The sequence below is a fragment of the Meles meles genome, chromosome 15, assembly GCF_922984935.1.
Source record: "Meles meles chromosome 15, mMelMel3.1 paternal haplotype, whole genome shotgun sequence".
Lineage (NCBI taxonomy): Eukaryota > Metazoa > Chordata > Mammalia > Carnivora > Mustelidae > Meles > Meles meles.
This window is the reverse complement of record NC_060080.1, coordinates 37,714,218-37,737,501: the sequence shown is the minus strand read 5'-3', so window position 1 is coordinate 37,737,501 and position 23,284 is coordinate 37,714,218. Positions and strand designations below refer to the sequence as shown.

The 23,284-nt window shown below is 51.7% G+C and overlaps 1 protein-coding gene across 4 annotated transcripts in view; it reads right to left on the bottom strand.

Annotated features, from left to right (window-relative positions):
• Window positions 1–18,954, bottom strand: part of PSD4 (pleckstrin and Sec7 domain containing 4) — a 36,223-nt gene extending 17,269 nt beyond the window's left edge. For 2 of the 4 annotated variants that reach the window (XM_045979387.1, XM_045979390.1), the window contains exon 1: window positions 5,667–5,942. The gene's annotated coding sequence lies outside the window, so the exon portion shown is untranslated. Of the gene's footprint in view, window positions 1–5,657; window positions 5,943–17,848; window positions 17,949–18,846 lie in introns of those variants that run through there. The other 2 variants (XM_045979388.1, XM_045979389.1) reach the window with 2 other exon arrangements.
• Window positions 18,955–23,284: the final 4,330 nt, after the last annotated feature.

Sequence of the window (23,284 nt, the reverse complement as noted above, 5' to 3'; positions counted from 1 at the left end):
GGTTCTGGCAGTGACTGTGGAAATTGTGCTTTCCCCAAAGCTGGGGCTGTTGCTTATTTTTAATCTTGGATACGATGCTCTGAATCAAATCAGTGTGCACTGGTCTTGCCCTGGGCTCTTCTTGCATGGGTCTCCTAGCTTAGCCTTGGCTCCTGCTCAGTTCTTTGTCTCCACCCCCAGCCCTGCCCCCATTTATAGGCTGAGGATACATACATAGGCTTTGCTCCCTAAGTCCTCGGCTAGCTCCTCTGAGGGCCAATCCCAGAATACCTCCCTCCCCCTAAGCAGCCGTCCATTTTCCACTCTCCATCCTGTCTGTGTAAGAGAGCTTGCCATGGTCTTCTATCCAAGGGGGAGGGAGGAGTGAGTCTCACAACCCACTGTCTATACTCGGGCAGCCCTTCCAAATCCACGCATCCCTCCCCAGGCCAGTGGGAAAGAGGAGGTGAGATCCCCCCACCGCAGCCTTCTCGAGCAAGCAGCCCACAGGGTACTGGGAACACTAGGAAGGCAATTCCATTTAGGAGTCAGAGGACAGAGGTGGAGGGAAGCACCTTATTTATAGCTCTTCCCTCCCTCCCTGCCAAGACCTGGTCTATTTGTGTTTGGCTGGCCCCCCTTCACACACCCCTGCTCTGGTTCTCATTCCTTCACAGGTCCACACATGGTATGTGACTGCATGTCAGCCTCAGGAGCATGGCCCTGCGCGAATGAGAAGAGCTAGCAGCGGCCCAAGGAGAGGACATCCTGCCATTTGCATGAGACAAGAGTCCCACATGGTCCTCTTTGCAAATACATACATATAAATAAATCTGTGTATGAAGTAAGGAGCCAGAAGGGTAGATGTTCACGACTCCGCGAGGCATCAAAGGTCACTGGATCTGCTGCCCAGAAGAAGCCAGGTGATCCTCAGTGCACTCCAGTGGAAAAAAATCAGAGAAGCTGTCCCAGCTTTCCAGAGACCAAAAAGGAGGGAGCAGATTTCTGGGGCCCAAGGAGTCTAAAGGGCCTGAGGGAGGTAGGGGTGGGGACTGGGGAATGAAGGGAAGCAGACAGACAGACAGACAGATGGAGCATTCGGTGGGGGAAAAAGTGTACAGTTTGGTGAGGCCACGACCCCTCGGAGTCAATTAAACTCACCCCTGCTCCACCCCAGCCCTCACTCCCCGTCTCAGAGCATTTAGCGCAGGGCGTGACTGCCGGTGCTTTCCCGCTTTCCCCGCATGCCGCATGCCATCTGCATCCCCTTCCCAGAATGTGAGCACCAGGAAGACAGGTTCCTTGTGCTTCTGCTTGCCTGTCTCAGGACAGAAGTGCTAAAGGACTGAATGGGTTGCGTGCATGTGTTATGCCCACTCCCACCTCCAAAGTTCTGGGCATTCCTTATACTTCAGTTCAAGTGCATTTGGAAGTTAAAGGTCTGTGTCGCCTCAAGAAGTTCCGGACCACTGATGGGACACCTGGGGGCGGTGGGTGACAGAGCCCACTGGGCAGTGTTCCTGGCTCTAGGCTGGCCATTCCAAAGGGGCAGCACACAGCTCCATGGTATGGAGCAAACACACATACAGGATGCCTCATCTTTGGGACATGCTTATACTAAAAATTTCCTCTGTTTAACTGAAATTCAAACTTAATGGGCATTCTGTATTTTACCTGGCAACCCCATGTGCAACTCACGGGAGAGGTGAAAAGAATGTACCAAGCCCTCGCAATGCACCCGTCATGCAGCTCGGTGCTTTACAGCAGTGAGCTCATCTGCAGGTCTGGACAGCCACCCCACACATGAGACAAGTGGTAACATTTCCTTCCTACTAAAAAGGAAGCAAAGGCTCAGAGACTATCAGAAATGGACCCAGGGAGCTCAGCTAGTAAGTAGGGGAGCTGGGGTCTGCATCCAGGCCTGTGGCTCTCTGAAGCATCACTGTCTCTCCCCCACACATACATCAATTCCCTTGGGCCTTTGTGAATTGAATGAAGCATGAATTATTTTGAAGCAGAGAGTCTCTTGAATTCTTTGGTTTTACCACTGTCCAGCGCAGTGCCTACTTGACTCAGAAGTGGTCCTCTGAGTTTGTGGAATTCTATGGTACAGAATTGTGGTACTCTGAGTTTGTGGAATGGAGAAGATGGATGGATGGATGAATGGATGCAAGGGAGGGACAGAGGGTAGAAGGGAAGAATAGATGGATGGATGGAAGGGAGAGAGGGATGGATGGAAGGATGGGGGGGAAGGACGATGGATGGATGGGTGGATGGATGGATGGGAAGGAAGGATGATGGATGGATGAATGGATGGATGGATGGATGGATGGACGATGATGAATGGATGGGTGGATGGATGGATGGACAGATGGATAAAAAGGAAGGATGGAGGGAAGGGTGGATGGATGGTGGATGGATGAGTGGGTGGGAGGGATGGATGCTCCGACAGCCTCTCCTCAACGATCTCACTAGAGGACTGGGAAGACTGAGGCTTAGAGGAGATTAAGCATCATTTGACCTCACAATTTCCTCCCAAGGGCAGTCTGCCCACGAATCAATCACATCTTCCTCCCAGGAAGCCCAGCGCCCTTGAGGCAAAGCTTTCCCAGAGGTGAGGTCCTGCCAGGCCAGGAGCCAAAATGTTCGTATGGGTCCTGGCTCCCACACAGCAGCTGGACAGAGAGGAGGAGACGTGAGGAAGACCCACCCATTAAATCACCTTGTTCGTGCTCTCTGCCTGTGCGAGGCCACTGTCACTGAGGATTTAGGAAGCGTCTCTCCTCCCCTGCCCCCTTTCTTCCTCTCATTCTTTCTCTTTCTCTTCCCCATCTCCTCTCTCTTTCTCACCTCCTTTTTAAATTGCTCTTCCCTAAATGAAGCGATGGATGAACTGAGGGGTAAGGTCATTTCCTATGGCCATCAAGGCAGCCCCACCACTCACCAGAGTGGGGGCAGCCTGACACGGCCAGGGTCAAGGGTGGGGCAAGGGCTTCTATTTCCTGGCGGGACGGTGGCACCTTTTAGGCAGAGGTGGGCCAGGAACTGGGGACCAGAAGCTCAGGTCTCCAGTGCCTAGAATTTTCTTGGTTTACTTTCTTTTCTCAGCCCCGGTGTTCAGTGAAATCTCTGCTGAAATGGCTTGACTCAGGTATCCTAACCAGAGCGAAGGAGGAAGAAGGTCTGCCACATGCCTCATCAGGTGGGTTTTGTTCATCTCCAAAATAAAGTGGCCCTTCGATGGTTTGGGAAATGGAAGGCTACGTTCCAGGAGAAGTGGAATGACTTTGGAATCCAACAAAATGCTCTGAGCTCTTCAGACAGTGAGAGGAAGGAATGGGAAGGAGCCGAGGCTGGCGGGGAGAGAGGAGGTGGGGGAGACACCCCCTCTCTACCTTAGTGGAGAAAACTGCTGGGGCCAAGCAGCGCCTGGCTGATGGAAGTACAGGACGCAGAATCTGACTGCTGGGGGATCGAGGGGCCGTAAGTCCCTTCACCCCTACCTGAACTTGCCCTGTCTTCAGTGCAACTCTGTCTTGATCTTGGGGGCGAGGAGACCCGTTGGCTCCTGGATTGTAATTTGGAGAGTGGATTTGCTTTTCACCAGCCCTCCCCCGCAGCTGTACCCTCTAGTACCAGGAGACCACAGGAGGCTGGAGAAGAGCCTGCCCCGAGTGGGGAGATGGTGCCTTGACTGTCTGTAGCCCCCCTCTGTCTGGAGGCTCACGGACGAGACTCACTCAAGTCCTGCCTACAACTGACGAGCTCTGTGACTCTGGTCAAAAACTTCACCTGGTTCCTTATCTATAAAATAAGGAAATAAGATGGAGTCAAGCTATTCTGTAGATCTGTGATAAAGCAGAACGGGTCTGGGAGCTGCTGCTGCTGGCCCAGCCCCCTGGTAGGTGCTCAGAAACAGCACGTCCTGCTCAGTTCAACTTGGCTCCTTTGCTGGTCACTCAAGAAGCCAAAACAAACAAGCACACGGACAACCCTCCCAGTGGGCTCCCTGGGCACTCAGCCTCCTCCTAGAGCCTCCCATCTCTGTTCCTCACTCTGTTTAAGTTTCCAGAGTCAGCAGACATTCCTTCCTTATGGCAATTTTTCCTTCCTATGGAAAAAGCAAAGGCTCCTCGCCCGCCCAGGGATTTAGGAGGCAGTCTGTGCCCACACAGCCCTTGGGAGAAGCCAGGTGAGGGATGTCATCCCGGAAGGCAGAGGAATAAAGAATTTTCTTATCTGGAGTTACAAGACAGATGCTCCTGCCTGAACCTGGGCCAGGACGCCGTGAGAGACAGCACTAGGGGCAGCCCCACATCCTGCCCACACGGAAGAAGCCTTCATGCAAGTGTGCACCGGCGGGGGGGGGGGGGGGGCAGTGGTGCTGAGGACCCTGCGGGGGTGGGTGTCAGCTGGGGCTCAGGCAGAGAGAGAACAGAGAGGGAGGAGAGAATGGGGGTGCAGAGAGGATGGGATATAGAGAAGATGGGGCAGAGAGAGAGGAGGAATAGAGAATGGAAGACAGAGAAGATGGAGGACAGAGAGGATGGGGCAGAGATGCTGGGGTACAGAGAGAATGGGGGCAGAGCACCGATGTGTCTCCAGAGCAGTTGCCCCCTGGGAAGGACAAGGACCCCACGGAGGGCTCAAGGCCAGGTTGGACCACTCTCACCTCTTCTTGGGTCCCCCCCTCCTTCCCCAAAGAGCCCACAGCCCAGGTTCTAAGCCCTGTGCTGGGTGGTTCCTCATCTGTAGAAAGCAGCAGTTCTGGGATGTTCTGAAGCTCCAGAAGGCTGGGGAGACAGGACCCTCTGAGGCACATTGCTTTCAACCTGGCTAAGGTTCAACAGGCCTGAGGAATATTATTATCTGCTGACAGGTCACTCTCCCCTGCCTTTTCAGCAGAGGAGTGACACCAACCATAGGATCTTAGGCCCTAGGAGGACCTTCCCTCTGGGAGACTCCCATCTACCATGAGGATGACAGCTACAAGCAGAAGGCCTCAATGTCCCAAACAGAGCGTCTGTGAGTAAAATGATGGCCGTCGTACCTAAGGTCAGTGGGTCGAAACACCGGCTGCCCTGGCAAGCCGGCTACTGGCATCCCTAGCACCAACCTAGCCTCTCGGGGTGCGGTGGAAGGCGAGGTAGAACCGGGAGCCCCCTCAAGGTGGATTCTGTGTCTGAGCTCCCACAGTGACTGTACCCAGAGCTGTCCCCCCACCCAAAGCCCAGGCCTACCTGGCTTCCTTCTCTTCAGCTTCTCCAAGGCTCACTGGGGGCCTCTGGCCACAAAATCCCTTACTGGGTACTGCCCCACAGTCATCACCAGGGACCCAGGGAGGCCCACAAGGGGTTCAGGAAGGAGCCCCTCCCCCCCCATAATGGCAGATTCCCCCCCCCCCGCCCCCCGCCCTGCTCCAGCGGCTCTGGAGAGGCCAGGGTAAGTGGGGGCCAGATTGGGAGCGGTACGTTGAGGAAGGAGGGGGACAGCGAGAAGGAAAACGAAGGTGACCGCTCCAGCCCTGCCAGGCCCACAGAAGGTGCGGACACAGTGGGCCCACAGAGTCCTCCTTCCTGTCCACCTGCCCCAGCAGCTACCACAAGGGCCCACACGGGACTCTCCACATCTCCTGCTCCCCCCAGCTCCCTCCCGGCCGCCACCCCCAGCAGGCCCACCTTGCTCACCTCCAAAGGCCTTGGGAGAGGGCGAGCGGGCCTTCCCGATACAAGGGCCGTCCACCAGTCAGTGCAGAATGTGGCTGCCGGTGCTTCCGACTTCCGCTCCCCTCACCACCACACGCTCAGCCCTCCCACCCAGCGACCTCCCCAGGGCTCCCGAGCTGCTCGCCACCTCACACTTCCTGCCCACAAGACAAACGCCTCCATTCCCTGGCCCACGGCCTCTGGCCCCCTTCCCCAGGCCGCCCACTGCCTGGAGGCCCCTACCCTGCACTAGGCCCAGAGAGAAGCGCCGACGCCCTTCTCCCCAGTCAAGGGCCCCAGTCAAGGGCCCAGGGAGAGAAAGGGGAAGGTGCTGCGCCTTTGGCTGTGGACAGGCCCCACCCCCTTCCTCCCTGTGGTTGTCCCCAGGTTCTCATCTATGCCCCAGCTGGCAGTCCCTGCCGCCAGGCACCTGGGGGACAGAGGAGGGCCCTGGGCCTGACAGCTTTTCTTTTTCTTTTTTGCATAAATGATATTGGGAACTCTGCGTGGCTTCCTCTCCCATAGGTAACAGCAGAGCCGAATGCCATTGCCTTGCTTTACAAAGCGTCCTCTGGTAGCACCTCAGCCACCCCTCTTGGCTACTTCATGAAGCATTGCTATGTCCATTACAGACAGGAGGCAGGCTCAGAGAGGTTGTGCTGCTGTCTATGGTCACACAGCTGAGGTTAGAACTCAAGAGTGTCTGACCAAGAGAACCAACTGCCATCCATTCCCCATTGCTGAATTCCCAATGGGTGTCTGCAGGACACAGGCCCCAGGTGTCCATGAGTGAGAGACAGGCTGGTGGGGAGCCACGCTCATGTACCAGTCTCTTCTCCCTCTGTACAACGGCCACCAACTTCCCTGCTGAGGCTCCAAAGCCCCTGTCTCCCGCCCCTCAAGCTTCAGGCCGCATAATTCTGAGTGCCTCAGAGACCCTGCCATGTGGGAGTCCCAGAAGCAGAGCGCCTTCTGACCCAGGCCACCCCAGCCCGTAGTTTACAGGCCCTAGCTCCAGCTCTATCCCTCCTCCAGCTGCGTCCCTCCCCCACAAAGCCATGCCTACCAGCCCCTTCCCCATCACACTCAGAGCACCCAGGAGCCTGGAATCTCTGCTTGGCGGGGGGGGGGGGGGATGGGCACGCCATCTGCCTGCCATGAGGCATTGCTTCACTTCTCTGTGCACCACCCTCTCTGAGACCAGGAGGGGGTGGACCGCACTTGCACCTGTAGGCAGGTGGCCCTCTGCATGTACAGCTGTACAGGGTAGAGAAGGGAGAGGGGAGGCAGGGAACGGCAGGGGTTGGAGGCTGGAAGTGGGCCCAGCTGCAGTAGCCACATTTGCAGGAGGCTGAGAAACTCCATTCAAACCTGGACCTTCAGGTCACTATTAAGATGGGAGGTAGGAGGACAGGACACACTTTACAGAACACTTTGTTGGCTGCACTGTAATTTTTACACATTCGAACACCCCCGATGGGGCCCCCCACTGTTCATTCCCTGGGCCTGCCCAACGAGAGGGCAGGCTTATCTCACAAGTGCCTCAGACTCAGTGCAATGCTAACCCGGTTCGTCACCACCCCAGGCAGCCCCTCCTTCTGTATTTGGGATTTTACAGAACTGCGCCCAGCTGTGTATACCAGAAATCCAAAGTCACCTCACCCTGAATGCAAATCCTCCTCCAAGGCCTGGCCCCCCCCTAGCCAGCACCCACTCCTCCTGCGGTCCCTATGTGAGAAGCTGCTGACCCCTCAGGAATAAAACTCAGGACATCTGTCCCCAGGGAGTGTCCAATCTAGTGATGGGGGCAGAAAATAGACAAACAGCCTAAGTCTTCAATATCCAATTGTAAACTGTGACAGATGCTGAGGTAGGACAGAGCGGGGAGCATGGAGGGCCAGCAGCAGGGATGGAGGCAGGAGACCAGCCTTGCTTGTGGGGGCCTGCATACCCTGGTAAAGGGGGACCAGCATGTCTAATTCCTTGCCTGAGACTGGAAAGCTCTCCATGAGTTAAGGGGACAGAAAGCAAGCCAGTGTGGCTGGTCAGCCAGCTTGGGGGACAGTGGGAGAAGACGAGGCAGGAGAGGCAGGACCAGATGCCAGGGGGTCCCCAGTGGGCAACCAGCAGGGAAGGGACAGGTCAGGGAGCACTGGCTTGTTGGTTTGTAAGATGATCTGTTGCTGTGTAGACAAGAACCAGCCAAGGGCTCACCAAGCAAGGAGACCAGCGGGGGACTCCCTATTCCTGGGGAGGCAGGCTTGGAGCAGGGCAGAAAGGGCAGAGCAGGGGAGCCAGAGGACTTAGGATACACACTGGACTGAGTGGGTGGGCCAGCTGCCATCGGGGGTCGGGGGCAAGCTCCAGATTCCTGGCTATAGCGACCAGATGGGACAAATGGCATTCGTGGAAATAGCAGGATGGGGGAGATGAGGCTTAGGGGAGAAAGTCCCGAGTTTGCTTTTCAAAGTCTCAGGTTTGAGATACCTGTGAAACTCAAGCAGGCACCTGAAACTTGGCCTGCAGGGGATGGGAGGGCCAGGCTGCCGAGGTGAACGCGTGTGAGCAGCACGAAGGGGCTAAACCAGCGGCCAACGGAGACTACGAGGGACAAGTCTGCAGAGGGGAGTGAAGAGGGGCTGCCGAGGAGAGGAGAGAAACATGGAGAGGGTGTCATCACTGAAGACAAGAGGAGGCGATAACTAGAAGGAGGAAGTGGTCAGCTATGTCAAATGCTACTAGGAAGGCTAGGAAGATAAGGTGCAAAGTGGTCATCGAATGTGGCCGCACGGAGGTCATGGATGGGTAGGGTCGGTAGGGGCACCAAAGCAGGTGGCCATGAGGTGGGGACTGAGGAGGAGGTGAGGACCTGGGGTCACCTCCCAGACCCCGACTCTGGGCTGCCCCCTGCAGTCCAGCCTGGACACAACCACAGGGATCCTGGCATGAGCAAGTCCCGTGACTGCCATGCTGCTGTTCGGGCGGGTGATCCGCCTGTTCCACATGTTTATGAGCCCACATGCTCCCTACCATGTGACCTTCTCAAGGGCAAGGCCCAGCTGCTCAGCTGTGGAGCTCCGAGGCTGTGCAGCAGCGGCCTGGCTCCTAAGTGCCCACAGCCGTTTGATGAATGAATGAGGGAAAGCAACTCGTCGTCTCCTCCTTGATCGCTTGGGGACGATGCCACGGGAGAGGGAATGTGCCCCCTCTTTCCTCCCAGGCCGTGGGGCTAGTCTGCAGGCGTTTAGGGCGTGTGTTTGGTGGTGTGGGGCTTTCCTGCTTACAGCAATCTCCAAAAACAGACACCCTGACCTGAGCAGCCACCAGCTCCCTTCCATCTCCCAAAGCTCTGATCTCCTTCCCAAGGTCGCCAGGACTAAAACTCTGGAGGCAGGGCTCCCTGGACACAGGCAAGGAGAGCCCCAGCTCAGTGGCTGTGGGGCTTGGATGAGGGCAGGATTCTGATGGCTCGAGCCTTGATCTACCTCCCCTCCCTGTGCTCGGCCCACCGTCCCCTCCCCAGGGCCCGGAGGACACCCAGCTTCCTGACCAGGCCATAGCCCTAGGGCACGCAGCCTTGCCAGGCAGCCCCTTCCTGCCTCCCTTGAGGGAAGTGACTTCCTGTTTGCCTGCAGAGGAAGCAGCTCAGCACAGGTAGGGAGGTGGCAGCCGACAAGCTGAGCACAGAAGAGGGAATGGGGCCCACCTCCCAGGAGAGGGGCTCTGGGGATTTGAACCCCGGACTGCCAAACCAAAGTTTGGCAGAATCTACTTTCTGCTCTACCCTGTTGCCACCTGCATACCACGATGGGAAGGAGGAGGCCTTCTCTCCTGACAGCACAGCCTGAACCATCTCTCCCAATTCGAAGCTTCTAGAAACTCCCGGGCAAATGCGGTTCACTACCAGTGTTCCAGGGGCACCAGCGACTGGGCAGCGTGAGAGCCGAAGCCAGAAGCACCTCAGTGGGCTCTTATGTGCCTGAAGGACAAACTTCTGAACTTTAGGGAAGCCTGCGGGGGAAGGCGGCCACATGTTCCTGCCTCCAGAAAAGGCCCTATTCCCTCCCAGCTCTCCAGCCTCCACAAGCCTGAGGCCTCAGGCAGGACAGACAGGAGGACACCTGCCTCCCTAATCATTCCTCTGCAGGGTTAGATGGCTACAGTTGCACTGGCCCACGTGACTCTGAGCCCTCTGGGGATCCGAGCCCGGGGCTGGGGGTTGGGGGGTTTGTGAGAGTTTCCCTGTCAGATGCCTATAGTCCTAGAATGGGAGGTAGAAGTCTCTCAGAGGCAGGGCCAGAAGGAAAGGGAGCCCAGTCCGGCAGTAACACCACCACCAACCACCCAACCCCAGTGCAGCCCCTGGTTTCCTGGAGGGGGGGCCAGGAAGTGACGATGACGACAGTGAATGAGAAGCTTCTACGTCTTGGACTTGGTTGTCCAATTCCATGGCAGGCACAGTAACTTTGGAAAACTGGTCCTACCCCACAGGCCCAGATGCCCAGGCCACAGCTCCCCCGACCCCAGACTCTGTCTGCCAAGGCTCCCCTTCTCCGCTCCCTCACAGCTCCGGGTATCATAGACTGGCACCCTCCCCACGGCCTCTCATCCTGGGTCTGCCCTCCTGAGGGAAGCCAGGGGTGGGATTCCAGGCATTCACCTCAGTCTCTAAACCCCCTTGGCCCCCAAAAGATGCTTACCAGCATCTGCTGAAGTGGGGGGTATGCAGTTCTTCCAGCGGCAAAAATGCCTACAACCTCAGCACCCACAACTGGGAACCGGATAATAGATTACGGTAGAGCCCATAGCCATATGGTGAGCCCCAGGCACCTTTAACTATCTCAGTTCTAGACAGTATTTAATGCAGGGGAAAGATGCCCACCACATATTATTAAGAAAACCAATTATACATTCAGTATACTCTCAATTTTTAAAACCTCACTTGTGTATTTAGGCAGCAAAATACCAAAGCATCGATTACTAGTGCTATCTGTGTGTGGCAACAGGAACATGACTGAAAGTTCTTTATGCTCTTTTTGGTATGTATCTAATTTAAAAAATAAGTATGTATTATGTTTATCATTGGCAAGAATAATAAAAGTATTAGGAAATTCAATATGTTGAATTAAATAATAATTGACTATTTCTGCTCACTTTAAAGACTGGGATGTTCTTTGCCAACCCCGTCCCTCCTCTCCGGTGGAGGTGGGGAGCTAGCAAGCCACAGGGAGGGCCTGCAATGGTGTTCACCGTTTTTGACCCTTCTCTGTCACCCGTCCTCAAGTGGCTGCCAGGGTGACCTCCCTGCTGGTGGTGTGGGGACCTGCCTGGAATCCCAGAGTCGCCATGAAGATTATTTTAAGGTAAAGACTTCTGAGGGGGCACCTGGGTGGCTCAGTGGGTTAAGCCTCTGCCTTTAGCTCAGGTCATGATCTCAGGGTCCCTTGGATCGATACCCACATCGGACTCTCTGCTCAGCGGGGAGCCTGCTTCCCGCCCCCCCGCCTGCCTCTCTGCCTACTTGTGATCTCTCTCCCTGTCAAATAAATAAATAAAATCTTAAAAAAAAAAAAACTTCTGAGATTTGACAGGTGCAAAAAGAAGTCCTCTCATGAACAGACATTTCTGCAAAGAAGACATCCAGATGGCCAACAGACACATGAAAAAGTGCTCCACGTCACTCGGCATCAGGGAAATACAAATCAAAACCACAATGAGATATCACCTCACACCAGTCAGAATGGCTAAAATTAACAAGTCAGGAAATGACAGATGCTGGCGAGGATGTGGAGAAAGGGGAACCCTCCTCCACTGTTGGTGGGAATGCAAGCTGGTGCAACCACTCTGGAAAACAGCATGGAGGTTCCTCAAAAGGTTGAAAATAGAGCTACCCTATGACCCAGCAATTGCACTACTGGGTATTTACCCTAAAGATACAAACATAGTGATCCGAAGGGGCACGTGTACCCGAATGTTTATAGCAGCAATGTCTACAATAGCCAGACTATGGAAAGAACCTAGATGTCCATCAACAGATGAATGGATAAAGAAGATGTGGTATATATACACAATGGAATACTATGCAGCCATCAAAAGAAATGAAATCATGCCATTTGCGACGACGTGGATGGAACTAGAGGGTATCATGCTTAGTGAAATAAGTCAATCGGAGAAAGACAACTATCATATGATCTCCCTGATATGAGGACATGGAGAAGCAACATGGGGGGGTAGGGGGATAGGAGAAGAGTAAATGAAACAAGATGGGATTGGGAGGGAGACAAACCATAAATGACTCTTAATCTCACAAAACAAACTGGGGGTTGCTGGGGGGAGGTGGGATTGGGAGAGGGGGAGCAGGCTATGGACACTGGGGAGGGGAGGCGAACCATAAGAGACTATGGACTCTGAAAAACAACCTGAGGGTTTTGAAGGGTCAGGGGTGGGAGGTTGGGGCAACCTGAGGGTTTTGAAGGGTCAGGGGTGGGAGGTTGGGGGAACAGGTGGTGGGTAATGGGGAGGACACGTTTTGCATGGAGCACTGGGTGTTGTGCAAAAAGAATGAATACTGTTACACTGAAAAAATAAATAAAATGAAAAAAAAAAAAAAAAAGAAGAAGTCCTCTAAGAGTTTCCCGCATGAATAACACAGCAACTTCTGGAAAATAAGGGAGGCATAAATTCCTTCTTCAGGGCAGAGCCACTCCCAGAAGACAAAATAAAAACTATTCCAAATCCCTTCTCTAGGAAAGATGAGGGACACTCAAAGGCCACCCATACCATAGAGACAAACGTTATCACAAACTTTATCTAATTTCTCGGTTGTCCTAAAAACCCATTTTTCTCTCCTAAAGAAACCTATGGGTTCTTCCCATATAAGCTCTTTTCTCTCTGCCCCCAATTCCCCTATGAAGTTATGTTTATACCCTTTAAACCATTTCACAAACCAGCTACTTCTCTGGTTGGCTCTCAGGTGCATGCCAATGAAACCTCTTTCTACTGTTACTCTTTCATCAATTTAATTTGCCTGTCTCAGGAACTGAATCTAAGAGGGTAGACAAAGAGTCTTTTTCCCCTCTCCTACCTGGCAAAGATGACCTCCTCCAGGACTCCATGAATCTAAGGCTATGTCTGCCTATGTAGGTACATGGTACACATAATGAACATTTTTAATAGTTGAGTATTTATTTGAATATGCATTTTTAAAAAATATAACTGATACAACAAACCTGTGCTGTCATAGATGTTATTCTTAGGACCACGTGGAAGGACACAGTGGATTCTTTATTTTCAAACTGTGTGTCGTCAAGGAAAACTATGAAATAAAATTGTATAGTTGGAAAACTCTTCTTTCAAAAATCATGACAAGAAAAATAAATGAGGAGACACCACATACAGCTGAGTCTAATCTTCGAGCATTTACTTTAAAGAAAGAACTGGGAGTTACAAATAATATGATAATGCTAATTGGCCTTGACCAGCCATTAACTGCTGAATAGAAATTCAGGCTAACAATGAGCAGGAATGCAAGGCTCCCGTGTTACATAAAACAGAACAGGTACGCTCTGAGCTAGGGAAGGAGGAAGACAACACTTAGAGCAAGGCCTGGGGTCTCCTGAAAGGCCCCGGACTTTCCTGTGGGTGCCCAGGCTTACCCTGCCCATGGCAGCAAAGCCCTGGGCTTCTCATGCCCTCTCTGTGCCAGCAGGAGTTGACCTGTCCTCTCTCCGCAGTCGCCTGCAGGGACAAGGGGCGGCCTGGGGTGGTAGCTTCCAGCGGGAACAGCGCTGGGGCCTCACAGCTCATTCCCGGGAAGAGAGCCCACACACCTGTACCACCTGAGCCCCTCTCGCTCCTGTCTATGCCTCCTCCGAGGCAGCACCGGGAGACACCAGGAAGGCAGAGCCCCCAAACCCCACGCCTGCCCTGGCTCCTGTGTTGACATGAGGCCTCCCTGAGGTCATGGAGCCAGCAAAGGCAGAGTTCCAGAGTGTACCCAGCCTCCCTGGCCCGCTCAGCCTGTCTATCCTCTTCTCCTCCCTTGCCCGCCTCAGGCTCTGCCCTGCCCAGGCACTCTTGCCCTATACTCTCTCCCAGGGTGACCTCCCTCACCCCACAGGTTCCTGTCCCACGTGCTCGCTGACACCCAGGGTCCTAACTGCCGGCAGGAATCCTCTAGCCAGATGAGCAGGACTTAAATTTAGCAGCACACCCTGTTGGATGTCCGCATGCCCGCAAACACACCTTCCCATCCCCGTGCGCGGGCCCGCCCCTCCTGGGTCCTGTCTGCCGTGTCACAACCGCCCCATCTCCCAGGTTAACAGCCCCAATGCTAGCCCAGACCCTTCCTGACCCCAGTGCACTAACCTGCAACGGCTCCCTCCCTGGCAGGTGATGCTCCTCCCCCCTCCCCCAAATCCCTTCCCCCCTCACCAGGAGAGTGGCAGGGACCTCCTGCCCCTCGGGTTCATGCAAGCAGAAGGCCCCTGTTCTCCAGGGGCTCCCTCCAGCCCCCTGAAAATACTTCCCGCTGACTCCCACCCCCTGCCTCACCCATGTTGCCATCAGGGAAGGCCCAACACTGGCATGGGAGCCCCCCAGCCTCTCCCAGGACCACGCATCCACACCCTGGAGCACGACCCTGAAGTCTAGGAGAGTCTAGGGGCCTCAGTGTTCCTGGTACTTTGGCGCTCTGGGTCCTCTCTGTTCCTTTCCCCACTCTCCAACGCGTCTTTCAAATCCTCCTCGCCCTCCGAGGCTGTCCCCAGAAAGCCATTTCTCCAAACAGACTTTGTAGACCAAGCCACTAAGAATCAACTGTTACAGGAATTCCACAATCCCAGCTAGGGAACGCGGGGCAGACTCGGGAGCGACAAACCATGGGCTCAACACGGCAGTCAGATCCATCTTTTTAAAAAGCATCGTGTTTAAAAAGTAAGAAGAGCAGGAGCTGCATAAACAGCACAGTTTATGTAAGTCTACCATACACGCATACAGAAATCAACACCATCTCTTTCTCTAGAATACGTCCCGATCCCAGGATAAACCCACCAGAAATACACCAGAAGGAAGGCTGCTCACCGGCAGTCTAGGGGGAGATGGGGAGGGGGCAGTTGACGGGACTAGATTTGAGGGGTGGAGAAGAAATCCTAATGAGACCTCGGATAATTCAATCACAACAAACCACAAGACGAAAATCTAATGTAAACTCCAGGCCAAGGACATGACGAGTCCACAGAAGGAGAAAGACAAAGAGCTAAAACCATGTATGAGGCTCCTAACGGCGCTCACTGTAAATTCATACGAAAACCACAATGTGGTGCCAACTGTTTTTGTCTATTACACTGGCAAGAGCAAAGGTTGAGAACTCACCGAGCTCAGGGAGTGGCGGGGAAACTCAGAAGCTCTAAGTCACACTGAGGCTCTAGACGGCCGGCTAGCAGCAGCCACCGACCCCTAAAATCCTCGTGGCACTGAAGTCAGTCATTCTGGGTTCAGGAATTTCTCCTGCTGAAACGGTCACAGAAGTGAGCGGGTACGCGGGCCCACAAATTCTTAACGGGTCACTGTCTGTCACAGCAAGCACACACACAACAAGGCAGAGAACCACCTCGAAGCCCATAGGGGCCTGGCTAGATAAACATCCTACTCAGGGAGCCATGACACATTTATTTGAAAAAGGATGAAGTATTTTTGTATGTCCCAAATCAGAATAAATATCTTAAGTAAAATGATAATCATATCATAATAAGTACAGAACTGAGTACCATCACTATTTGTGTAGAAAAAGAAAGTTATACACACTTACATGCTCCTTTACAAGAAGAACCTATATCTTTGGAAATAATCTCTAGAAATGGGCTCTAAAGAGGGGAATTGAGAGCACGGGGAGGGGGGTAGATTTTTCACTGTGCACCTTAAGAGCTGTTTCAATTAACATTTATAAAAAGATTTTTAACACATACAAGTAGTACCTTTAAAAATACTTTCTGAAGAATTTTTAACTCATGCAGATATTATCTTCAAAAGAACAAAAGAAGTGGAATGTGCTCCTAACCCCTACTGTCTTCTCTAACCACCCCCTGCTGTTAGGTGCTAGGATCCCTTTTCCACTGGATTCCTCTCCTTTGAGGACAAACATCCCTTCAGCCAAAACCTCCCCTGCCCCATCTCTGTCTCTCAGCCCTTGACTGTACCACTTGATTGTAATTCCCGATTCTTCACTTACTAGCTGTGTGAAAGTGGGCAACTTTCCTACTCCCTGAGACTTAGTTTTCTCATCTGTGAAATGGGACAGTACCACACCTCACAGACTTACTGTGAGGATTTGTTGGGGGGGGGTGTTTGTTTTTTTAAGATTTTATTTATTTATTTGACAGACAGAGATCACAAGAGGCAGAGAGGCAGGCAGAGAGGCAGGCAGGGAGAGAGAGAGAGAGAGAGGAGGATATAGGCTCCCTGCTGAGCAGAGAGCCCGATGCAGGGCTCCATCCCAGGACCCTGGGATGGTGACCTGAGCAGAAGGCAGAGGCTTTAACCCACTGAGCCACCCAGGTGCCCCAAGGATTTGTGTTTGCACACAAGGTGCTCAAAGGACAGCCTGGCATATAGTGCATGTTCAATATATGTCAATTATTATATACTCTTCTGTTTTCCTTTTCAGTCTACTGAGAACACCTAATTAAAGAATGAAAAATGAAGGGCGCCTTAGTGGGCCAGTCGTTAAGTGTCTGCCTTCGGCTCAGGTCATGATTCTGGGATCCTGGGAGCTGGGATCAAGCCCCGCATGTGGCTCCCTGCTTGGCAAGAAGCCTGCTTTCTCCCTCTCCCACTCCCCCTGCTTGTGTTCCCTCTCTCACTGTCTCTGTCAAATAAATAAATAAAATCTTTTTTTAAAAATGAATGAAAGATGGGGCACCTGGGTGGCTCAGTGGGTTAAAGCCTCTGCCTTCGGCTCAGGTCATGATCCCAGGGTTCTGGGATCGAGCCCCGCGTAGGGCTCTCTGCTCTGCGGACAGTCTGCTTCCTCCTCACTCCCTGCCTGCTTCTCTGCCTACTTGTGATCTCTGTCTGTCAAATAAATAAATAAAATCTTTTAAAAAAAATGAACGAAAGATGGTAAAAATCTTCCTAGAAGGCAAGTTTTTCTGCCCCATATCCAAACCCTGGGTTTGTCAGGGAGCCTATGAGTCTTCCTGCCACAGCAGCGGGGAGAATCCTCTACTTTCCCAGGATGCCTCTGGTCCTGAGGCTGAGGCCCCATCCTAGGAGAACCTCTGAAATGCCTGCTCTCCTCCCAGAGTCACACCGGTCTCTCTTCTGTTTCTCCGGCATGTCTGGCATGCCCAGCATGCTCTAGCCTTATTTATGCCTCAGGGCCTTTGCACTTGCTATTCCCACTGCCTTGCATGTTCTTCTCTCAGAGCATTGCATGCCTATATCTTATCTACATTCAGGTCTCCACTCAAATTTCATCTCCCCAGCACAACCTGTCCTGACCACTCTATTAAACACAACAGCCCATCCCCTTCTAACCCCTTAAGCTACTTTCTGGCTCTTCACAGCATTTATCAGCTATGACCTTAAAGTCACTGTTATTGTTGTTTATTGTCCATTTCTCCCCACCAGAATATAAGTTCCATGAGGGGCAAGACTGTATTGTTCACTGATCATATCCTTAACACCTACAATAGTGCCTGGAACATCCTGGCCCTCAGTAAGCATTTGTTGAATGAACAACCGAGCAAGTGAACCCACAGTGCCTGTCTTCTGGGGAAGCTTAGGGTTCTGCCTTGATGGAAGGCCCCCAGCAGGTGTACCCTAAGGACTCCAGAGAGGAGCTACTCACCACCCACTCGCTGCTCACTGACTCCCTCCAGGGCAGCTCAGTAGTCCCCCCTCATGGAAACAGGGGACATCCTATTCTTAGCGCCCAGAGTTTTGGGGCCTGAAAATCATACCACCCTCCCCCCTCATTCAGAAAGCTCATACCTTGTCTAAGGGCCACTTTCTCCCGTCTCAACACCCTGTCCTTCACCAGCCGGTTTCTTTTGTTTCTACAGCATTTATCGCTCTCTGAAATAATGCAATTCACCTGCTCACTTGCTTATTTTCTCTCTGATACAATTCATATGTAAACAAGCAGTTGTATTTCCGATGCCTACCTGCCTGATTAGTAGTTAGCACTCAGTAAACACCTGAGTTGAATGAATAAATGAATGAATGGCTCTTCTTCATAGGCCCCACGAAGAGAAAATACATTGTCTGAAAGAAAAGAATGAATCACTCAGCACTCTCTGCTCTCTAACCTTGACCTTGGTGTATTTCTTATGCAGAGGGACTCACAGATATCCAATTAGTTGCTAATTACATTCAATCAGCAGTGGGCTAGGGAAACGACTGGGCTAATGAGGTTCAAGGGCAGGTGGAGCCCCAAGCTGCGTGGGGCCCTCACTTTGATGCTGGCCTCCTGACCTAGCATGCAGGCCACTGACACAGGGGTCTGGGTGACGGCACTGACCAGAGCAGCAAAATCCATCTTGCAGCATGGAAAAAAAACAGCAAAGAAGACACATCCCTGGCTCCCCCGTCCTACTGAAAGGACAAGCTAGATTCCATTCTAGGACCAGAATGGGACCCTAGAGGGGATGTGAGTTTGTTAGCTGAGCAGACATTGTTCACTTCTCAGGAATCTCTGGTGTCTTCTGCCCAGACACACCCAGGGGGGCCAAGCAGAGGGGCCAACATCCAAGCGGGCAGGGAGGATGCCACGGGCCACTGAGGGACAGAGAGATAGACAGGGGCAGCGAACCCCTCGCTGTCACCCAGTTCTAATACTGGAGCCCTGATCCAGCCGGGCCAGCTGGAGAAACCTGTGGAACCACGGCAGCCCAGGCCCTGGCTGACTCTCCCAGTGGGGCACAGTCGCCACCATGTGCCGTCCCTCTCACCCGATTAAGTTAGAATCCAAGAGCCCGAGCTCTCTCTCCACCCTCCTGCGGCCTCTTCCCGCTCTCCCCGTCCGCAGGCGCCCTCGACCTCAACGCAAGGCCCCGCAGCCCCGCGCAGGTGCTCCCCGACTCGGGCACGCCCCGCGCCCGGCACACAGTCACTGTCGAGGGCGGCGCGGGCGCCCCGGCCCGGCCTCTCCGCGTGCCCTTACCCACTTCCCGCCGGGCTCCTGCTCCGGCCTCCCGCCGGCCCGGCTGCCCCATGGCCCGGCGCCCGGGCGCTGGCCGGGAGCGCAGGGCTGCGGGCGGCGGCTGCGCGGGCCCGGGCGCGTCCTGCTGGGGCGCCGGCGGGAGGGACTGGGTTTCCGGGAGGGCGGGCGGGCGGCGGCGCGGCCGGGGAGGGGCGGGCTGGGGGCGAAGCCGTCCGACTGGTCTGACGGCGGCGGCGCGGGCTGAGCTGTCCGCCTGCGTTCTCCCGGGCCGAGCCGTCCACCGCCGGCCGGGCCCTCTGCTTCGTCTCTCTGCCCAGAAACCGGAAACTGAGGTCAGGCTCAGATGTGTGTGCACGCCTGGAGCGGGTCGCTGCCCCGGGTCCCTGCAAACCCATTGCTTGTATTTCGTGGGCGCGAGAAAACTGCGTTCTTGGAGTCCAGAATTTCAGCTGTCTGTGACTGTCGACTTACGGGGCTAGCTAGCTGCTTGGCTGCTTTGGGGACTGATGGCATGATAGCAAATAGTTGCGTTTTGAACGAGCATAGTTGAGCAAACATATCCGCAGACATTGGTTGACATGGGCAAGAAGCTCTTATTTTTCAGGAACCCACTTGATGGCACTATCTGGTCTCTATTTCTGTCTCTATGCAAGGCTCCGTGTGTGAAAATCCAAGTTAAGTGATTCGTATTTCCAACATAACCAGTGATCTGTAGCTCTCCTAGAGACTGCAACCTGGAGAAACCCATCTCTTTATCTGATGCTGCCTAAAATGGAGCTGACTAGGCTCTTTACGAGGAAGAGGGAGGACAGATAATGGTTATTCTGTTAACCAGGTGCCAGTCAATAGTTCCCCATGTGTCTTAACGCATGTAATCCTCACAACTACCCAACGAGGTAGGAAGCTTTTCACATAATGAAGAAACAGAGACACAGAGAGGTTAAGTAGCCTGACCAAGGTCACACAGGCAGAAGGACCTAGAGTCCATAATCTACATTACCACGCAGGGCTGATGCTTTTTCATTTTTAGAAGGGGCTGTGATGCTACATCAGCAATGCTATAACTTATTAATTTATCTATTCGCTCTACAAACATTCCTTGTGAACCAGCAGCACATACATTAGGCATTGACTAGGCGCTGTGGAATAAAAGACAAAGACTGACCGTACAGAATGTTGAACAACCCCTGAATTTCAGTGGGTCCACTCATGGACATGGTATCTTCTCCAGCTCAGTGGAATTAAGCTACAAATCAACAACAGTGTTTTATCTGGAAAATGCCAAATCAAGTAAGATATCTCTAGAAAACCCATGGGTCAAAAAAGACATTGCAGGGAAACAGGAAACACTTCAAACCAAAATGGCATAAAGACAGAGAAGCAGATCAGTGTAGCAAAATAAGACGGTCCAAACACAGATCCACACACATCTGAGCAATTGGCACCTTTTCACAAAAGCGTCAAGGTATTCCGGTGGAGAAAGAAAAGTCTTTCCACAGATTGTTCCGGAACACCTAGAAATCCACATGGTAAAGTGTGAACCTCGGGACTTGTATCTAGAGTAAAGAAAGAAATCTTTCAATTCAATAACAAAAAGACAAATAGCCCAACTAAAAGATGGGCAAAGGATCTGAATAAACATTTCTCCAAAAAAAGAACGCAAATGGCTAACAAGCACAAAAAAAGATGTTCAACATCATTAGCCATCAGAGAAATGCAAATCAAAACCATCATGAGATACGCCTTCACACACTGGGCTGACTACAACAAAAAAGACAGTTAATCTTTCTGTTGAGAAAGTGGAACCCTCATGTACTGTTGGCGGGATTATAAAATTATAAAATGATCTTGCAGCTTTTGGGAAACAGTTTGACAGTCCCTCAAAGTTTAAACATGGAAGTACCATATGACCTAGCAATTCCACTTTCTGGTATATATCCAAGAGAAATGAAAATATATCCCCACACAAAAATTTGTCTGGGAATATTTATAGCAGCGTTATTCATAGTAGCCAAGAGTAGGGCAACCCAAATGTCAATCAACTGATAAATGAATTAAGAAAATTTAGCATACACATACAGTGGAATATTATTTGTCCTATCTGATCCATGATACAATATGGATTTAATTTCTTTTCTTTTTTCTTTTACAGATTTCATGTATTTGATTTCTTTTTTCTTTTACAGATTTCATGTATTAGAGAGAGAGGGAGAACACGAGCTGGGGGAGGAAGAGCGCAGTGGGAGAGGGAGAAGCAGGCTCCCCACGGAGCAGGGAGCCCAATGGAGGGCTCGATCCTAGGACCCTGGGATCCTGACCTGAGCTGAAGGCAGCCGCTAATGACTGAGCCACCCAGGTGCCCCAGATTTAATTTCAAAAGTATTTTGCTAAGTGAAAGAACAGTCACAGTCACAAAGACCACATATCGCATGATTCCATTTGTATAAAATATTCTCACTAGGCAAATCTACAGGGACAGAAAGTAGATTCGCCATTGCCAGGACAAGGGAAAAGGGGAAATGAGCAGTGACTGCTAAAAATATGGAGCATGTGTTTGGGGTGATAAAAGAATGAAATTGATTTTGGTAATTGCTGCACAACACTACACAGATGCTTGTTTTCGAGTTGTCCAGACAGCTAGGACCGACAGGATCTAGAGAGAGATTTCTACAGAACAGGAGATTTATTATAGGAATTACCCCAATCTGCTGTCTACAGGCTGGAAAACTAGCATCACTGGTGGTGTAAGCCCCAGTCCGAGCCCCAAAGCCCAGGGGAGCTAATGTGCCAGAGCAGAAGAAGAGGAAGAAATTCATCCTACCTCTGCCTTTATGTGCTTTTCAATGGATTGGATCATGTCCACCAGCATGAGTGAGGGCCACCTTCTCAGTCTACTAACTTAATGCTAACATCTTCCAGAAATGCCCTCATAGACACACCCCAAAATAAAGTTTTACCAGCTACCTGGGTATCTCTCAGCTCCGCCAACACATAAAATTCATCATGACAGTACCACAAACCATTGGATCATACACTTTAACTGGCTGAACTGTGTGGCATGTGAAAGATGATATGCAACAAAACAATTACAAAAGAAAAAAGAAATCTGTGTCCCACCTCACATCACACATAAAAATTAATTCAAAATGGATCATAGACCTAACTATAAAACTGAAGCTATAAAATATCCAGAAGAAAATAAGGAGACAATTTTTGCAACTCTGTAAGAGGCCAAGATTCCAACAACAATAAATGGATTTAAAATTTTTAAAAATTCTGTTCATCAAAATATCCTGTTAGAGAAATGAACAAGCAAGTTCCAGATGGGAAGAAAATATTGACAACACATATATCTGACAGAAGAATAATATCCAGCTTATAGTCTGTATATCAGTAGTAAAAATCAGACCACTCAATTAAAATAAAGGCCAATAGACTTGAACAGCCACTTTACACTGAGAGATAAATTACCAGTAAGCACACAAAATGATGCTCGATATCATTCATGCAAAATAAAACCACAGCGAGATACCACATCACCCCTCCAAGAATGGCTAAAATTTGAATACTCATAATCCCAAATATCTGCGAGGAAGTAAAACAACCAGTAAAAAATGCGCAACCTTTTTGGAAAGCAATTTGTCAATTTCTGATAAAATGAAACACACACCTGCCACCGAACTCAGACACACCGCTCCTAGCAACTTACCCAAGAGAATGAAAAATAAGTGTCCGTGAGAAGACTTGTACAAAGGAATATTCAAAACGGCTTCATTTATCAAATAAGAAAACTGGAAATGACCTCAAAGCCCAGGAATAAACAGTTGTGATTTACTCATCAGTTGGAATAGTGCTCAGCAAATGAAAAGATACATTCTACTGATTGCCCACAGCACATGGATGACTCTCAGAAGCATTGTGTTGAATGAGAAATTGTCATTTCAAAGCAGCAAGCAATTTTGTTTCGGGGAAAAATGAACACTTGGAAAGGCATTTGGGGCAGGCGGGTCTCTCGTTCTGGGTGCAGAAAGGGGGCATTTGATTATGCATTTGCCAAGCAGAAACCATCCTGCAAAAAAGGAGGCCTTGGGGAATGATTCTGTGCGCAAAGTGAGCTGGAGAGGAAAGACCCTGTACACTGCTTCCTTATGTTTCCTTCCCAAGTCAGGATCAGACTTCTCTGTGCCCACAAAATGTTGTTGCTGCTGCTTCTGGGGAATCTGTATCTTAATGTAGCAACGGATCACAGGCCAAGTTTTTCATTGGGACCTGAAAAGCCTCACCGAGTGCTTTTGGGGCAGGCAAGTGCCACCTAGTGGTACCAGCGCTGAAGAAATCCATGTTCTTCTCCCTTTTTGAGAACTGGACGCTCTGGGATTATCTGGAGAGGTTGCCCTTGGCACAGACGCTGTTGCCTAAGGAGAGGAGGGAAGTAAGT